Below are 18198 nucleotides of genomic sequence, written 5' to 3'. Positions count from 1 at the left end.
TATTGAAACACCTGGGCAAGTGTGTTTCAGAAATACTTGGAAGGGAGCCCTGGAAAAGACTAGTTTTTTCCTTTAGACAAATGAATGAGGGTCCAGCGCACCCATGTTTGTTAAATTATGATACATTGATTGCATGTATGAACTCTAGAGTCATATTACCTGGGTTCAAATCCAAATTCCACCTCTTAAAAGTTATGTGAACTTGATATTACTTTACTTCTTTATGCCTCAGTTTCTTCACTGGTGAATTAAGTATAAAGCATAAAAGAGTTCTTATGAGAACTAAATTAATTATCTATCAATTATCTATCTGTCATCTATCTATCATCTATTTATCTCTCTCTCTCTCTCTCTCTAATCATCACCTATCTATACTTAAATTGTTGTCTATCAAATTGTATGCATTTTGGTTATTTTTCTGTTAGCATAAGCTCTATATAAGCTCACTTCTTATATTCACTTTTTAATTGCTGGAGTGGTAGCTTGCAAACTATATTTTCTTTGCTAGCTGGGTTCAGAAGATGGTAAAGCAAGAGGAAAAGAGGTGCCATTTTGACTTGCCTTTGGAGTTGCCTGCAGCAGAACTAGTAGCTGCAGTGTTACAGTGTTGTATAGGCTCTTCATGGGAGGGTGGTCCCGGCTTCCCACTCATCTGCAATAACAGTAGGTACAGAGCCTTCAACAAAGTAGTGGCAAGGCAGGACCTTAGCCCAGAAGTGGTACAAACTCTGGATCAGTGGGTAAACCTCTGTATTATTTTGTTTACCCAGCCTTTTCAAAAACTTTATAACTAGTTCTATGCACAAATCCATTTGTACTTGATATAGCTAGACAGGTTTCTGTTTACCTGACTGATGGACAAAGCTATTATTATTTTATTATAATTTATGATATTATTTTCTGATATTTATATTATTAATAGAAATTATAGTATTAACATTATTATTAATATCCTCTGAAATATTATCTAGGAACCAAAAATATCTAACAATGTGAGCTTCCTACTTAGCCTTTCCAATCAACTACTCTAGTCCTTTTCCCCATAGACCTTGCCCTTGACCCAGAAGTTTGTACAATGAATGATCAATAGTTATATGAACTGGTGTCTCATTTAAATCCACCACTACAAGTTTATATCTATCACTGATTAATGGCCTAGTGAGAGGATAAATTTATTTCATTTGATACCAGTCTAAGAAAAATCACTGGCATTTTGTAGAACAGATTTTGGACAATTAAAAAATGTGTAATCAATAATAGGAGAAATCGTATGTCCTACATAAGCAAATTCATCTAGAAATATTGTGTGACTAACCTTTAATACATTACCTTTCTCCAGTTCTTTATTGATTACCCATGACTTATAAAGATTTGAAGGAGAAAATATACACCACACAGGTAACCTTGTTTCACGGCTGAAGCAAAAGCTGGGTTGCCTTGGTAAGAGGAACTTTGATCAATGAACTTAGCACCTAGAATTATAAATTCATAGTAGGATTTGTGAATATGAGGGCTTAAAATGAGGCAATAATTTGAAAATAGTTTTAAAAAGACAGAACTGATATAGAATAAAAGTATCTAGTTCAACAAATGACTTTAAATGTTCTAAGAGAATGGTTTGGCTCACATTAAGATCTCTTCATTTTTCTTTGATTCTCCTTCCATTTTTTTGAAGGTTTAATTCTATCATGAAATTGTCATGTCCATCTTTCTGCACTGTGTTCCTCTGCTAGTCTCTGGAGAAGACTATTGTTGAATTTGTCATCCCTATATGCTAGTTTTTGCTGGTGAATAAGAGACTCCTCATTACAGTTATTCAGATATATAGCTGGACAGGAACCATGTTAGCTAGAAAATGTCTTTACTTTGAATGACTCTTTCAACAGCATATTTCAGCAACCAGCTTTGTTGGCTAAGTTGATCTGTTTATTGATAACCTAGAGTTGATAACTATACAACATGCAACTAAAATAAGGTCAATATCCAGGTATAACATGTAGAATCAGCATCTTTGTTACAGTTATACCATTTGTGACATCTGATTAGTCTATACGTAAAATAGTCTACCATTTTCTGAGTGTTGGAAAAAGAAAATACAAACAACTGCTGGGATATAATTTGCAGAATCATTGACTGAAAGACAGCAGGGTGAAATAAAGAGAACTTTGGCTTTCCAATCAGACCACTTGAGCTCAATCCCTGACTCTCACTCTAAGGATTCATTCATTTAATTCACCTCTCCCTCTCCCCATACACACATAAGCCCCACATATGGCTTATATCAGGGGCCAGTCCAATTTAGTCTACTTTTGTAAATAAAGTTTTATTTGAAAGCAGCCATATTGTTTACATATTGTCTAAGGCTGCTTTTTCACTTCAAAGGCAGGTTAGTAGTTGTGAAAGAGACCATACGGTTCTAATGCCTAAAATATTTACTATCTGACCCTTTACAGAAAACATTTGCCAATCTCTGACTTAGATTATAGTAGAAGCTCAAGAAATATTGGTCCCATCCCTTTAGCTGAAAATATTAGAAAAAAATTAGGTCTTAGTTTCTAATAGCATTCTCCAGTAAAAAGAACTAGGACTCTTTGGAGAAATGGCTAATTCTAGGGCTGGGGCAAGAAATATGCAAGATGAGCCTGCAGCATCTATAGTGTAAGAAAGCGAAGTACTAAAAAACAAAAAAACAAAGCAAACAATAATAAGAGTATACCAACAGGACACAGAAGACAAATGCAGATGCTTCCAATGCCTAAGCTGGAATGATTTGAGTAAATAATTAAATAAACAAACAAATCGATAAATAAAATTGCATTGGATTATAACTTAAAGTCTAAAATAAATCTCCATGAGTCGATACTTATATAAGTAAGCAAATAAGTAAGCAAGCAAGTTAATAAATAATGGGAGAATAAAAAAACCTTCAGTAGAGAAGCATTCCAAATAATTTATGCAGATGCTTTGCTCTCAAGGAGTGGAACATAATTGTCTACTCCTTAAGTTGGGTTAACATAATGACTTCCTTCAAAAAGTACAATACAAAAAATGGGCAAAAAGAGCAACTTTAAAGAGGAGAAAGCTGAAAACACTACCTCGGTCAGGTGATTAAGGTCAACATCAACACTGATAAGTCAGGTTGATAGTTTGTACCCTTGATATGATGAGACGAGAATACTACTTTGTGGTCTTCTTCCACAAAATTTACAACCCAGGTCTAATCATGAGAAAAACATCAGAAAAATACCAGTTGTGGGGCATTCGACAAAATATTTGATCTGTCCTGCTCAAAACTGTCAAGGTCATCAAAAACAAGGGAAAAATCTGAGAAACTGTCATAAGAGGCTAAATCTAAAGTGGTTTCCTGGAAGGAATTCTGAAACTACAACAACAACAAAAAGACATTAGGTAAAAACTAAGGAAATCTGAATTCACTGTGGACTTTAGTTAATAATAATGTATCAATACTATTGCCACATTAATTGTAACAAATGTATCAATATATAAGTTGTTAAATATATAAGTTATATACTAATATATAAGTTGTTAAAAATATCAGAAACTACATTTGGGGTAACTGTTCTAGTTTAGTGATTTTTCTGTAAATCTAAAACTATTGTAAAATAAAATGTTTAGTTAAAAATTTAGCAGAAAACAGTTGAAAACTTATTGTATTTGAATGGCCACATCTTACACATTTAGCTGTAGAAATTATTTCACCATATGGATCTAACGAAGCAGAATGAGCAAAAGAATCCCATATATGTTTATTGTCTTACAGTAGTATACTGTACTTCTACTTGAAAATTTTTGCAGCTTTTGCATTTGTAACTAATGGGCTCTGATCCTAAAAATACTAGAGAAATCAGAAACTCTATTTCAAGTAGAAAAGACAAAAATAGCAGGAAGTAACAGACATGCTCTGAAATATAAAAAACTCATTCAGATATTCTATATAACAGCAATACAAAAAAGAGAGAAGGATACAGTTAAAGGATAAAATCTACTGGGGACATATTTAATTCAAGGTTGTATTTTGGAAACTATCCAAAAGCAGTAAGAGAGTTAGCATAACATTTGGGAAATTAGAGTGAGCAATGCAATAGAATGGTAGCTCATTTCTGTACTTGGAGGGAAAAATCAGTATAATAAGAAAAAGAAAATTTTTTCCTGACATTCAAAGGAAAAAAATACTACAAACCATAAACATATTTCCCAAAGAAATAATCTATCTCCAAGTAGAAAATGTACAGTCTATAATGTGCAATTTACAATGCAAGGGCAATTCTATGCCAAGAATAAATCTAAAATTGACATATAGTTCATTCTAGAGATCGTTAAAGTTTGAATGCTTTAAAAGTTAAACAAAGAAATCCAAAGCTGTCACCTTAAGCATTTTAAATCTGTGACAACATGCTTAGTTATAAAATGATGGTTCTAAGCCAAATTAAGCCATACTGGCAATCTTTCTGAAAGAGAAATTGATATTTCACAAGGGCTGTGTCAGGTCATGTTGGAATGAGTTATCACTGATACCCTGGGCCTCTGATGCTAGAAGCAAAGTGGTAGACCATAAGTCAATCCTCAGGAATTATCTTTTCCAATCTATTCAAATTTAAGGAAACAATGTAATCTTTTAGAAGATCGATGATATTTCTTTCAAAAGATGTATTATTGTGAATGCGGTTAATGTCATATCAATGATTTCAATTATTTTCTCTGATATAACATAAAAAAATATTTAGAATAACCTGCTTTTGCTTAGAAAATATTTTTTTAAACAGAGAGTACTCAAACAACTCAATAAAGTAATATAACTTGTATATTCAGTGATGCTAGATCAGAGAATATCTGTTAAATAGAAAACTATTTATTAGCTTATTGGTACTCTATTTTAATATGTAAATATAGGAAGTCAATACAATGTGCTATTAGGAATCCCATTGTCAAAATAATTTTCAAAATCTGATTATACCGATTAACTACAGATTGAGTATACAAATTCTACACATGTTTTCCTTGGCTTGATCTCCATAGTTTGAATACATTTTTAAAGAGCAACTAATAGCTCTTTCAATGTAGAATAAAACAGCAAAGTTGAAACAGACGCACAGGTTTTCTTCGACTGCTTGATAGTTATGCTGTTTAGGTTCTCAGCTAAAAGATCAGGAAGTAATTTTGCTTCTCTCATCGTGGCCGTAGTGCAGATCATTTATCAATATTCATTTATTTAGCAAAAGTTTACTGATCACAAAATTTGCATCAGGCATTGTGATAAAACTCTGGAGACATAACTATAAGCAATATCAGGAAGGTCTCTGCCCTCAAAAACCTTATAGTCTAATAGAAGAGACAAGTCTTAATAAAATAATCACATAAACAAATGTGAAATTACTCTTGTAGTAATTGTTAGGAAGGACAAGTGAATAGTTGTAAAAAATCTCCTCTGAGAGTCACACTTGAGATCAGATGTAAAGACTAAGTAAAAATTCAGTAGACCAAGAGAAGAAGAAAAGTTTCCCAGGTAGAGGGAAGAATGTATTCTACTACCATATGGTGGAACATCGTTTGGACCATGAATGAGCTTTGAACATCATAGTAAGAATGTTTGCCTTTTTCTTAAGAGAGTAGAAAACCATTTAAGAATTTTAACCAAAAACAACATAACTATTTTTGCCTTTAAAAAATGTCATGCAATCTATTATGTAGATAAATGATGAGATGGGGTTGGCCTGGATGCAGGCAGATTACTTAAAGTGTTACTATTTTGTCCAGGAGTCAGTTTTTGAGAACTTTAGCATGTTTTTTCCTGGAGATGCTAAAAGGTTGATAGATTTGAGTGTCATTTAGGAAATAATATGCACTGGACTTAGTGATGGGTTGAATATGGAGTGAGAGATAAAAGAAAGAACAGGTAAAAAGATTAGCTTCTAGATTTCTAGCTAGTGCAGGCTAAAGGGTATTGGCATACTCATTGAGAGAAACTAGAAAAGAAGATTATTAAAGTGTGGGGAAAGGTGATGTGGAATACAATGAGTCCATTTTGTGATGTTGACTTTAAGATGCCCCTGAGACATACAATTAGGGATGACTCAAGCAGCACTTCCAGAATGGCAGATTCTATGTGTGGTAAGGGCCCGTTTCCTGGTTCTTAGATGGACATCTTCTTGCTGTGTCCTCGCATGGTGGAAGAGGTGAGAGAGCTTTCTAGAATCTCTTTTATAAGGGCACTAGTCTCATTCATGAGAGTTCCAGCCTCATAACCTACCCACTTCTCAAAGGCCCCACATCCAAATGCCAACATATTGGGGGTTAGAATTTCAACATATAATTTTGGAGAGACACACTCACTCTCAGTCCATAACAATAATGAAGTCACAGAGTACAATTTTTAAAAATGAATATAAAAAATAAAGTTGAAGGGATATGGGGTCTGGGATTCTATGAGGAAATGATTTCAGGGAAAATCCTGGAGGTATTCCATATACGTCCCTGGTTTACACTGGCTTAGAGTTCTCATGTTAGAGAACATAAATATGTCAACAATTACTTTCAAACCAGGCAAGAAATATTAAGAAAAAAGGAGCCAGCTAAGAAGATTAAAACATACGGCCCCTTGCTGATTCCCAAACTTCTAAAGTTTTCAAAGGCATCTGGATAACAGAACAAAGCATTAAGACAGCAAAAATTAAACAGAGCCGTTTACAGTGATTAAAGAGTGGTTATATCCTTACTCTGTGTATTGATTTTCTTATCTGTATATAGAGATAAAAATATCTTTTTCATAGAGATACAGAAAAGATTAAATTTTAAAATGTTAGTGAATATCTTGTGTACCTGGCACACAATAGGCCCTCAAACGCTGTACGTATCATATTTGTTATTATCAAATTTTGTTTTATAACAATGAAAGGCAGCAGAAAAAAACATTGTTATGGCATTATAAAATGTCCAGATATTTATAAATCATTGTAATAAGCTTTGGGCAATACAGTTGCATGTGTTAGGAACTTGGTTCCTGTTGGTATGAGGAAAGGTGATGAAAAAATAATAATGTCTACTTAAATATGGCACAGAGGTTCAGTATCTATGAAACGGTGTTTTCCTCTTTTTCCAATTAAAAATAAAAATGAAAGGTTCACCTCAAATAAAATCATATAACAACTGGTAGAATAAGAAAAATGAAGGAAAAATGTCAGAACATTTTCTCCTTCATAGATGAAAAGTAGAATAGGGAAAATTGATTATTTTTCAAATGACTGTATTTGCCACTCAAATACCAATAATACATAAACCTGAATGCTCACGAGTATTTCATATTTATGTAGGGTGTATTGTGGTCTTGTTATCTCACAAAAGAAAGTTAACTACAGAGTTGCACTGGTGGCATATATTACAGTAAATTATCATTAATGTAATTTTTATTCTTCCCTGCCAACTCAGAGTTGTCATGAGATTTGTGTATCCTAAGTGTTCCATGCAATCTCTGGTATGTTATAATATTGAAAAAATATTAGTTGAATGCATGAAATACTCAGACTGGGTATTTGAAAAACACATCTGCCACCACATTTCAGTAGGAAAAGACAGTTCTTCCTTTTTTTTTTTTTTTAAGACAGTTTGTCCTTGTACGAGTCAAGGCAGGGACTCCTCCATATCCTACGGCTACCAAACAGCAGCTCAGAGGAGATGGTGACAAATGGGTAGAAGTTTAAGTTATTGGAGTTACAGAAGGGTAGGGTGTGTGTGTCCGTGTGTCGGTATGTGTGGTAAAGATGTCGTGTGTGTGTGTGTGTGTGTGTGTGTGTGTGTGTTAGGTAGAGAAATGCAGGTAGATAATGGAACTAGTTCCTTTAAGACAGAGTACCTAGAGTAACCATTCCCATTCCTTTGGGATTTCTAGCTGGGTATTGAAAGTTTGCTAAGTATAATGATGGTGGTGTTGGTCAAAAAAAATTTTATGCAAAATAAGTGAGCTGGTAGATCTTACGGCAGTGCAATGCAGTTACATTATACATACATTTAATTTTAAGCCGGCTTTAGAACCTAACCTTCATTTAAATTGCATTTAATGCCTAAGAACATGAGATTGATTCCTGTTCAATGGGGCCTCAAAAGGTACTGACAAACTAAAAAGATAGACGCAGGAAGTCATCTCCATATCTTTTCCAAGAATAGTATGCATTTCCATCTGCTCACACACGATTTAGATTAAAATCCGGTAAGCATTACCTACTGTGTGCCAGGTGACATTACTTCCTCCTAGGAAAAAATTTATTTATATTTATTAAGTTTACAGAAGCTGACTTATTGAAACAGAATGAAGTAAATGCTTCAGGCAAACAGAAACATTTTCTAATTCTCATCATCATTTGTTCTCTATTAGGAATTTTATAGTTACCATAAAGTCAGAAGGAATAGCAAACGCAATTACTGTATGCCAGACACTGTTTCAACCAGTTTACACATATTATCTCATTTGATCTTTACAATCTATTCCATAGGTACAATTATAATCCAATTTTACAGATGTGGAAACAGAACAAGAGATATTAAGTGGTTTGGCCAAGGCCACACAGGTACTAAGTAATGAATCTAGAATTCAGTCAGCAGACTGATTTCAAAGCAGGGACTCCCAGCCACACTGACACTGAGCACTGAGTCATTGACCAAAAAGGTTTTCAGACTTTCCTTTGTCATAAATTTAGTACAGTACTTTTCAAATTTTAATGTACTCACAAATCACTACATAAGAATACAGACCTTAATTGAGTTTTATGGGTGACATAAGAAATTTCAAGGGCATTTTTTTTGCCTCACTAGATGACTTTGGAACTTAATCTAGGGACAAAGCAGTCTCATTATAATTTGTAAAATCACAGCCAGCCTGTAAAACAAATGCAGTGTAAGCAGAAGCCAGCCCTCGCTTAACAGGGTGCTTGGATATGCCAACTACAGATAACTTATCTACTCATTAGGGCTTATAAGTTTTAGGTAACACTGTCTGCCTGCTGTATTGCAGTTAGTACACAAAATTTAAGATATAAAATAAATACTAAAATTTTTTTATTAGTATCACTGCCTTTTCAGACAAGCCTTAATCACTCTTATTTATACATTTGTTTCTCTTCCTTCCATCTATTCATCATTCATATAACTACTGTAGGTTAAATATGTGAGTGGGGGAGGGGGAAGCAAAATGTGATCTTGTCCATGTTCAGAATTTTCCCTTTAAATGGGAAAGGAGTTTCCATGTGTCTCAGTATTTGTTTAAATCTTAAAAACATGCACAGTATTAATCAATGGAACTAAGTTTTTTGCCTAAAACCACAGAAAAATTTAAATATGTTTTGATATTTATATTTTAGAATTTTAATGTATAAAATCTGGGTACAAGATGAGGATCATAAAAATCTCATTTGAATTTAGTAAATGCATTTGTTTGTCATCCGATACTTTCTTTTACTGCTAGATGATAGAAATAATGTGTTTAGCTCTAAAAATGTCCATCTGTTTTCAAGCTGGGGGGTCATTTGCAGTTGTCCATACTCTATTTTTATATTTCCATGTTTAACTTTTTCTTTAAAGAATTCCTAGATTTTGACCTTTAAGAGTTCCAATGATACAAATAATATTAGACAACAGTTTCATGCCTAAACACTATTGTGTCCAAAGGAAAACTTCTAAGTCATGAGTAACAACTGAATATTAAATGTATCTTGAAGGAGTAGAGATTCCAGGCCTAGAACAGGAGGAAGCTCAACCTACATCTCACCCGAAGAAAACACATTTATATTCCTTAATAAGGAAACACTCCATTGAGAAGAGTCCATCTGATGGAGATTAAGGATGTTGCCAAGTTTTAGAAGGACATCTTAATATTTTAATTAGTTTAAAATTTATAAAAAATTCTATTTTGTATATCCAGGAAAAAGAACATACGACTTATGGTTTCCACATCGATTAAAGAAAAATCAAAACCACCCATAAGCCTACGAACTAAGATAATTATATGAGCCTTTCTACCATGGAATGCACTCAGGTTTGTAGAAATTAAAAGACAACTTTAAGTTATTATTTTTTAATCAAAATTGGCTTTTTTATCAAAAAACAAATTGTGAAGTAAACAAGGTAATGATAATTTTAAACATATGTAATGACAAAAGCTTACAAATTTGAGTTTTTTTTCACTAAACTATCCAATAACATTTGTAACCTGAGGAAAAGTTGTTTTTCAGAGCTCTCACTGAAACATGAAGTCAAAGAAAGGTTTGTTTATTCCTCTTTAAAAAATATGTTTGTATTTAATAAGTATGGCAATTTACAGTCCATAAAAGGTTGTTTTATGTTTCTTTTTTGCTACCTTCAGTTCTCTCAAGATTTGTGTAAATGTTTCCAAATTTAACAAATGAATGTCTCAAAAAATAAAAATTTGGAAAGGCAATATTAATATTGATAAAAATATGAAAACAAAAGCAAACACAGAAGTGGAAAAACTTGAAGAGCGAGAGAATAAAGAAAAAATACATAAGTAGATGAGACTCAAAACACAGGCATTTTAGTTTATATTAACATTAACTTTCTGAATTACCAAAGTACTGAAAAAATATCTAGAGTAATCTGAAGCCTCAAATTTAAAGGGAATTTCAGCCTGGAGCTGATTGATGATAAGTAGTAGTATCCTCGACACATTATTACACTATCACCCAGCTCTAAATCACATTGTAAAGATGATGACTCAGGGAATACACGAGCCAAATTACTGAAGCTGTGTATTTGAAGTCAGAAGTTCTTTCCTTATATGGAAGAAACTTCTAGAGTCATTGAGTAAGTGGCTCCCAAAGGACTAGAAAACTACTAGAAAAGAAAAATTACCTGTTAGATGATAATTAAAATTACCTGCAGGTTTAGCTTTGGTGGTGTACCACAATCCCTAACATGCTATCTTGGTCATCTAGAGACATCTAGTAAAATGCCTCTTTCCTCACAAAATCTATTTTTCACTGAGGTTATCTGGTAATATTTTCCATGGAGCTGTATTTCGAACTCTATATTGAAAATGAATAGATAAGTGGCATTTTCTTTATTTTAAAAATGCCTTAAAAATCAGCTTTACAGAATATAGCTCTTCAATAACCCGAGTCAGGGAAGGAAAAAAATCAGACATGGGATATAAATAATAACGAGTGAAGGAAATATAACAAGTATAAAGATGGAGGAAAATTGAAGGGCAGAAATATAAATGCTGCAATTTTATCTCTACTTTTTCTCCTGAATGATGAATGTAACAATTAACCTGGCACTAACCTCCACCCACATTCCCCATTGACTCAGTGGGAGCTCTTCATAGAGCTACAATTATGAGCTGCACATAACATAAAATTGTTAACTTGTTCATTTACCGTCTCTCTTATTACCTAAATATTTTATCACACCTACTAATGTGAAAATTCCACTGACATCAAATGCAGATACTTCTTGTCTTAAGAGCTGTAATATTTACATACATACCATATAAAAATAAAAGATAAATCTCATGTCTATGCTTGAAATATCTCTTACACACATATGAATCTTTATCTTATATGTCCAGTAGTCTGAATAAAAACGCCAGTCATTATGTACTTAAACATTAGAATGATGAAAATGTGTGGTGAGAATATTGTCCACACAAACACTTGAAGTAAGGAGAGAAAGATTCCTCCCACCTGATAATATAATTTCTATAGGGTCAGTGATATTTTACATTTGTCCCAGGCTTTGTCGCTCATTTTAAAATTGGCGTAAATAGTAATTACCATAGAATTGACATAAATGACTCAGTGTATGCACCACTGTTTAAATCTCTGTAGCCACTCTCATCTAGTTAATTTTCTTCAAAACATTCAACTGATTAACAAATCATTGTTATTTCAAAACTCATCTTGGGATGAAGAGCTTTCCTCAATAATTCCCTAAAGCCTCCCCTAATGAACATCTTATCTTTGATGTCATACCAGTATTTGTTTATATCCTTGCCACACGAAACTCTCTTATTTTTTTCTTATTATTTCGTTGCTGTTCTTGTTATATTGCCTAAAGATATGATAAACTACTACAATTAGTAGGAGTTCAGAAACAAGCAGTTACTTGAGGGTACATACAATGACATTTTAGGAAGGGAATGGGGTGTCCAGAAATTTCGAGCCCTCAGAATTTCAAACTTATACCACTCTATACTTTTCCTTTGTATTCTAATAATTATTCTACAGCCATAGTCATCAGCCCTCAAAAATAATATGTATATTTTTGTGTCTGCCATGACAAATATTGAAGAAAATGGTGCTCCCTAAGCAATGAACCAAGTGTAGTTTGACATGAAGGCCCATTTCTAAGACCACAGAATGAATCTGTTCTTTTCAGTTGTGACTAGATCATCATGAATATTTTAACCTTCTGTTAACATATATTTAGAACTTGTAATAATTTTCTATAATACATTTAATATACAATTTCAAGAACTTAACTGCCAGAAAGCTTGAAAGTTCTTCTGAATAAATCCTAAATTTATTAAGCTTTGAGTGACTCTCAAAGCTTCCTTCAGTACCTGCCATTCCCTTTCCCTACCAGCTTCTTTCTAGTGTTAATATTTTGTTACTTCCTCCATGTCATATGTTTTTCCAGTAAGTGGATTGTTTCAAAAATAAAGTGCATACCATCATTTCCTAGTTCTGTACATTTTACACATTCTGTTCAATTCAACTGAATTGTCTTTCAATCCTATCTCTACCTAAAAAACCCTCCTGTTTTTCAAAGGCCCAACATAAATGCTATCTTATGTCTTCTATGTTCTTAAGTCTTGTATATTGTGGCATTTATCATGCCCTATCCTGTTTTGCAGGTAATTGTGATAGCGGTAAGTTCCCATAGGGCAGGGTCCACATTTTAATTGTCATTTTCTTGTAAATCTCAACAGGATATAGTAGAGAAAATACCTTGTCCAAAGTTAGCAATCAATAAATTAATAGAACTAATTTTCCAATGTAAATGTATTTAAATAAAGATTATCTGCTAGGTAGTATGGTTCTCCTTTTACTCATTCTTTAATTCACTAATGTTTACTGACCAATAATGTTTATTGGTTATATGCCAGGCAATAAGTATGTAGCGGCAAGCCAAACATTGCATCTCTGCTCACAAAATTTATAATCTAGTGTTATAATGTAGTGTAATATAAAAAGCATTGGACAGGGTATCACTTGGATTCAAGTTTGAGCCCTGTTCTTCATTAGCTAGGAAAAGTTGGGCAGTTGATATACTCTGTCTAGATCTCATTTTCCACTGTGGTTTAGATTTGATGTTCTTTACCATCCTTTATGGCTCAAAAAAATTATAATTTGACTCTAGAAAAACATATTTGGGTGGATGCAACTTGTTCAATACTATATATATTAATATCAATCTTTTTTTTTTCTTTTGAGAACTAAATCGCTTCCTCTCTGTGTAGAACAGTACCAGTCCATGGCCTGGGAGTTGGGGACCCCTGGAATGGTGCCACTACTATTTAACTGAATGGAAAAACATTATACCTTGCATTAAGCATTACATCTTTTTGAATTATCTCTTTATTACATAATTATTTGTAATAATAGATGGCAACAATTTATTTGCCAAGTTCAAAACGGACTTTAGTAGAAAAATTCAAGAATAAATATTTGTGTGTGTGCGTGTGTGTATGCACACACGCACACACACAGTAGAAACCAAACAGAAATTAAAATAAGATACAAGTAGTCTTTTGAGATAGAGATGATTTTCATGACCCTATGTAAAAACAAACTTGACATATTATAGTTGCAATAAAGATAAGACCAGTAGAGAGCACTGCATACACTGATTTTTAAAATACTCCTTTGAATACTAAGAACATTTAATGAGAAAATATTTCTCATTTTAAATTTTACTAGATTTTCTCCAATTAGTGACTTGTTGTATTATTTGAAAATTAAAATACTTAAACATCTCCCTGTGTTTTTATCGTGTTCTTATTTTGTTTGGTGGAAATAAAATATTCAATACAACAAATATCTAAAAGTGAATACTTTTAGATTTTTAATTTTAACTTGCTTTAGACGTATATATTGCTAGCTTCTTAGATGAAAAACATGATAATCATCATTGACTTACTGGACTGCTGGATGGTGTATTATACCACATATTTTAAAAATAGAAATGGTCATCAGCCTATGGCAACAATTTTTTTAAAATCACTTTGGCCTTTTAGGTTTTAGAAACTCAATTACATATAACATATCTATAGAAAAGAGATTTCAATTGGTATATGACAGAATGCATACAATGAGGCAGAAATAAGAGTCTCAAGTATTATAACCTGGAAGCATATCATTGAAAATGGCCACATTAGCACTTGATTATACAAAAGTACAAGGCCATAACTGAATAGAATTCATGATCATAAAGATAATATAAACAAGAAAGATTTTCATTTGTAGCAGTTTGAGATAGCAAAAACCTATAAACCACCTGAAAGTAGACCTATGAGTTTATTTTGATGAAATTCTATGATGTAGTTAAGAAGGATTACATAATCTATATGTATTGATATGCAAATATCACTAGAAAAAAGAATCAGTTGTAAAATATGGTGTATAGTAATGCTATGAGTTTTTAAAAAAATATGTGCACAACTGTGTATGTGTGCATGGGTGTATATACATATGATTTCTGGAAGAACACGCCAAGAAAAATCCTTCTTAACACTGATTACTTGTGGTGAATGAATGGGCTTTTATAACATCCTTTGATAATTATTTTCCATATGCATTGTCTTACACTTAAAATTTCAAAACATAAGTCTTTGTTGAAATAGGAATATACAAATTATATAAAAAGATTTAATAGATTAATTTACTAGCTTGTCTTAGATAGAAATGAAATTTGCTTACTCATTCCATTTATTTGAGATTGCTTTGATTTGGAGTCCAGACATAAATATTTGTTAGGCTTCATTTGCCACTACTCAGGTATGCAAAATTCCAAGTGATAGGAACCTGAAGATATTCAGAGTTAAAACCATCCTCTTTTGTCTCAGTTTTTCTCATTCTAGTTAAATCCTCAAGAGTCCAAAATAAAGCCATAATTGGATTTATTACTGTGAGTAAATGCTTTAAGCAAGAAGTAAAATTAAGAAATCTTCAAAAGAGCAAACTTCTCAAAGACACTGTATTTCAGGAAACAGATGTACCTTGCATAACTACAGACTTTGGAAATGGCTTAATAAGATTATAAGTATCAGAATGGTCCACCTACATGGGCAAGGTGTAAAGAGTTCATCCGGGACCAGAAAGGCAGAGAACTCAAAGAAGCTGAGAGTGAGGACCCTTGTTTAGCAGAGCATAATGTGATCCCACTGCTAAGTTTTAAGAAAAAGATAATTTATGCTTCAGCTTGGGTCCAGGCGATCATATTTAAATGTAAACCAATTTAAATCGTAATTAGAGAATTGGGAGATAAAAATAAAAGTTTGGAATTCTCTTCTGAATGTGCTATCCATGCTAATGTTGCATTTTGCTCTTAAAGTTACTAATTATTGACCTGTGTGTCCCTCAGCAGACATAGACTAAATTCTTTAACCTCAATTCCTGTACCGTGTCACAATCTGGGAAGAACTTGAAGATGGCCTTTTAATCTTTTTTTCTCCCTAATATCTTTAATTAATTCCATAGTACTAGAATTAGAGAGAAACAAATAAGTTCAGCTGGTTTTAAAAAAATAAAAGTCAGGAAATGAGGTAATTTTCAAGAAAAATTCATTTAACGAAATATGGTTTAAATATTTTAAATGAAGCTAAAGCCCCAACCAAACAAGCCTTGACTATCATTAGTGTTTTTTTCAAGGATCAAGGTAACAGAATTCTCACTTCAGCATGGTAAGATTCTCTAGCAACAGAGACACCAAATTATAATGATCATGTCCCTCCTTTTTCTTTAGTTTCTCAAGAAATTCCTTTGAAGATCCTGGTTCAATTGGTTAACACTCTTTCGATTCAAAATTGCAAACAGGAGCTTTCTGTTCAAAGGTTTAACATTTTATTATCAACATGCAGGAAAAAAACGTCTCCAAGTGTTTTGTCTGAATGTGAAGGTAAACTGCTTCTAGGAAGCCTTCACAGCTCCTTTTCTTTCCGTATACCTTTAACACATACAAATTTATTACATCGCTTATTCTTGACGATACATCATTTTGTATTTAATTCTATGCGTTTTCATTGATACTTCTATTTCCTTTCCAAATATTTTATAAACTCCTCAAAAAAAACCATGAATTTCTTCTACTTTTAACTCCATCCCAGGTCCAGCATCTTAGTCAGTACTTCACCAAATACACTGTAGATTTGTTATTTTACAAAATTTTCTATCAAGTACAATGTGACATGTTTTCTGACCATTTTAAAGTAGCCTCCTCTCCTGCTGCATATTTCATCACAACTTTCTATTTGCTTTTCTTTGTGGACTTTGCGGTATGCTGATGAATGTTTAACAAATGGATTACTAGAGGAAAAATAAGAAAACTTCAATATATAGCATTTCGTCAATACCCGTGGTGTAAATACTCCCACCACGGCCAATCTAAAGATATCAACATGATGTCATTGAAAGTGATGTTGGGCCAAGATGCACATAATTGGGTCTTGAATAACAGTGTGAACAGGTTTCAGCATATCACTGTTGTGGTCTTTACTACTACCTAAGGTTATCTGGTGTATTGTTTACTTATATCTGTATTATTTATTTGTATGTCTCCCATCATAAAAACTAAGTTCTATAAGGAAAGGCACTTTTTCTATGTCTATCATGGAATCTTTCCAGAAGAGTGCCTGGTATACAGCAGGTGCATGATAAACATTTGTTGAATAAAAGCATAATTTTGGACTCACAATTTAATGTATTAAAATTTTTAAGGTGAAATGGTAATAGAAATATTTTTAAAGCTATTAAAGGTTGTCAGTTCTAAAAGTCTGGAAAATCTCCTGAGTAGATGTGAGAAAAAGACGAGTTTAGTATCACTTTAAAAAATCATTTTATTTTGCCTCTCTTGTATCTCTTAGGGTTTCCTGATGGTGTCTGTCAATATGAGGTTGGGATGCATAAAAAAATATATATATATATATATATAAGCTTTGAATTTAATTTTTATTATAAAAAGATCTTACAACTGTGAAAATAGAAAAAATATTCATTTCAATATGAAACAAAAACATCATTTTATATTCTATGAGTTAAATAGACATAAATAAAACACCTTAGTACCAGAAAGACTTTGCATTTATTATATGTGCTATTGCCCATGGCAGAATCAAAGTTAATTATTATACTTAACAATTTGCATGATAACTGATAGTGTGAAATAATGCAAATAAAATTCTACAACTGAGGAAAAATTATTCAGATTCCAAATTTTCTTCTCTCAAAGTTATTTTCTATTTCTTTTGAAAAGAATAAAAAAATTAGAATTGACTTCTAATATTTTTATTTCATCTTTAATTTTCTAATGTCCAACGCAGCCTTAGTAACTCTTCATTTCATTCTAATGTTAGTAATTCTTAACGTAGGTGCTACAACATGATTTTTTCCCTTAGTCCACATTGTATTTGTACATTTCAATGTATGATGGGTACAGACTAAGCCATGAAAAGGTTATTATATTTCTGTTAATTATATCTTTCACCATCTGACTCTCAATGGCTGTCTTTAGGCTTGTTTTTCTTACACTCCAAATTAAATTGCTTATTTGACCCAAGCAAGCACCTTGCCTGCTCTCCCACTCCTGGCTTGACTCTCTTGCTCCCAGGAATGCCCTTCTCCCTATCTCTGTTTTCTGTAATCCTGACATTATTCTAGGCCTGATTCAATTGTCAAATCATTCATTCATTCATCAATTAGTCCTTAATCTCTTTCTTGTTTATTTATCACTTTTTTTCTGCCTCTTCTTGTTCACTGCAATCCCAATGCCTAACATAGTGCCTGGCATACAGTAAATATATTAAGTATTTGTTCAATGAGCAGACAGATAAGTGGTTATTGAAACAAATATCAGGATAAAATAAATATAGTAAGATTCTCTATGGATGATGATTTTTTTAAAAACCCACAAACATTTGTATTCCAAAGTATTGGCTGGCACTTCATCTTAGTCTAT

Source organism: Pteropus medius, unplaced genomic scaffold (assembly GCF_902729225.1).
Source record: "Pteropus medius unplaced genomic scaffold, Ma_sr-lr_union100, whole genome shotgun sequence".
NCBI classification, from domain to species: Eukaryota; Metazoa; Chordata; class Mammalia; order Chiroptera; family Pteropodidae; genus Pteropus; species Pteropus medius.
Note: the sequence above shows the minus strand (reverse complement) of the source record.